We start from the raw sequence: 2,676 nt of genomic DNA, 5'->3' as shown, positions 1-2,676 counted from the left end.
GGACGAGATCGGGCGGCCGGGCCGCCGGCTGTGCGCCCTCTCGGCCCCGAGATCGCGAGCTGTCCCCGCTGACGTTTCGGTCGGTTGTCGGGCGCCACCTGGCGGCCGCTTTTATATAGCGTTTCCCCTCCGGAGCGTCGGCGACGTCGGCAAGGGATGCGATTCGGCCGCGGTGCCCGGGGCGGAGTTCCAGAAGGCCGGCGACGTTGGCGTGATCGTCCCGCTGTCGTCGGGACGCCGGCGGCTGGTGCACTTGCCGGAGATTGAACCTCCGGGTATATGGGGGAGTAGCGGCGGCGCTCCCTGGGAGCGAGCCAGGGTGGGGGGCTGCCCGGACGGGTCGACCAGCACCCGCCGGTGCTTTCCTCCCCTCCCACCCCCCCCCCCCCCGACCGCGGGGACCGTCCGGGGCCGCCACCCGGAGACTGTGGCCCCGTGGGTCGCTCGTCGGTCCTTCCCTGCCAGGCGTCTTTTGTCTTCCCTCCCGCTTCGCGGTCGGGCCGGGCTGGGCCGGGCCGGGCCGGGCCGGTGAGGACCGTCCTGAGCCTTGAGGGGAAGCCCGCGGAGGGCGCGATGGGCCCGGGCGTGGGCACGCGTGGTGCTCCCGGTCGTTGGACCCGATTTTCTCCCCAGATTTTCCGAGGCCCGCTGCGGAGTTGGGGACCGGGCCGCGAGGGGAAGCACGTATAGGGCGCCAACGCCGGCGCGCCCGCGATCCCCGTTGAGGTCCGGTCGTCGGGGGCGCCTCCGCGCAATTCAGACCCCCCCCCCCCAAAACAGTCCCAGCCGGGGGTCGGGGACTGGCATGGGGCCGGTCTTGCGAGGTCCGGGGAGGCTTCCGCAGGCGACAGCGCGGAGTGTTTTATTTTTCTAAGTCCCGACCCGGAGACGACCCGTGGACGGGCGAACGTGTAACGGGGCAGGGCCTACCCGGCCATCCCCCCCCCCCCATCCCGCGATTCCCCGGTCGGTCGGTCGGTCGGTCGGTCGGTCCCGGGGTCGACCAGATGGCCCCCGGGGACTTCCGGGGGGGGTGGGGTTGCTTGGCGGTGATGGGAAGATGCTTGGGGCCCGTGGCCGGGCCAGGGTCCCAGAAGGTCCCAGTGACCTGTGGCTCGGCCCCGCCTGCCAACGCGGTTATTTTTGTCTCCTGAAAGAGGTACTTTTTGCTGCCAGGTAGGTGCTGACACGTTCTGGTGTGGCGGTTGTCATCCTGTAAGAGAGACTTGGGCCTCGTCGCCGCTGGCTGGCGTGGCTCCGGGCTTGGCGGTGACGCCGAGCCGAGCCCGACTCCGCCCTTTGCCCGCCTGCTTGCTCGAGCCGTCTGCCTGGGCCTGCGCGCCGGCTCTCGTGCATCCAGGTGTGGTTCAGGCTGTGGCGCCACCTCCGGTCTCTGGCACCCGAGGGCGGCGTGGGGAGGCGGCGTGGGTCTTCTACCCCGTGCGCTCCCCGCTGCGGGCACCCGGCCGTGGCCGTGACAAACCCACCCTCGCAAGGCTCCGTGCCGCGTGTCAGGCGTTCCCTTTTCCCCTTGTGGGTTGTCCGGCTGCCTGTTCCCTGGGAGAGGTGGGGGAGGGGTGCTGGCGAGGCTGAAGCAGGTCCTCCTCTGGTCGCTGTCCTCGCCGGGCGTTTCCCCAGCCCCCTCCTCACCCCAGGACTGCCTCGTGTGGCGGTAACCGATCGATGTGGTGATGTCGCGTTCTCCCGGGCCGGGCCTAAGCCGTGTCAGACGAGGGACGGACACTCCTGGTGAGTGGGACCGCTCTTCTCGTTCTGCCTGCGGGCCCCATGCTCCTCCTTCCCGCCTGTGGGCGGCGCGGGGGGTTGCAGAGGGGTGCGGACTCCGGCCCGATCCCGGCCTCCCGTCGCTGCGGGGCCGGGGTCGGCTGACGCAGCGGACACTCTCGCTGGCCTCTCTTGGCTGTGTTGTGGTGGGCGGCCTCCCTGTGGTGGGGGGGCTGCACCCGACGCCACGCTGCTCGCCGCCTGGGCGTGCTGAGCGCGTGGCGCCTGGCCCTCCGTGGTGCCCCTGGAGCGCTCCAGGTCGTCTCAGGTGCCTGAAGCCGAGTGGTGGCGCCGTTCCCTGTTCCCAGCGGACCCCCCTTTGGGTCGCCGCCGTTGGCGGAGTTGCCCGAGGTGGGCGGGTGGCAGAATCGGTGAAGGGAGGCACACCCGTTCCCCCCGCTGCGGGGAGCGGGCGCCTTGTCGTCCCCGCCCCGCAACGGGCCGCTGTTGCCCGGAGGGGTGCGGGGGGCTGACTTGGTGGGGCGAGTTGAGCGATCGTGGCGGGCCGAGCCGGCGCCGTGGCGCTTGGCCAAAACTCCCTCTGAGCGAGGACTGTCGGTTTCTTGCCCAGCGCGTTGCTGCCGGTGTTTTGCCTCGGTTTTTCTCGGGCCTCACCCGGAGGCGCGGCGCTCCTTCCGGGCGGCGACACGAGCAACCGCGCGTGGGGAAGGCAGGTGGCCCTCGTTGTGGGCCCTGACCGCGAATGCTCAGGAATGCCCTGTGTCACTCCGTTGCCGTGGACCTTTCTCCCCCGCCCCGGGCCCTGGTGGCCCCGGGAAGAAACGCCTTTTATCTGGCGGGTCCCGATGGGGGGGACGAATTGGGTGGGGGGCGGTGCGCCCTTGGTGAGAAAGCCTTCTCTAGCGATCCGAGAGGGTGCCTTGGGGTACC

The sequence above is a fragment of the Panthera onca genome, chromosome E1, assembly GCF_046562875.1.
Source record: "Panthera onca isolate mPanOnc1 chromosome E1, mPanOnc1 haplotype 2, whole genome shotgun sequence".
Taxonomy (NCBI): Eukaryota; Metazoa; Chordata; class Mammalia; order Carnivora; family Felidae; genus Panthera; species Panthera onca.
The sequence above is the reverse complement of the archived record's forward strand: the minus strand, read 5'-3'. Positions refer to the sequence as shown.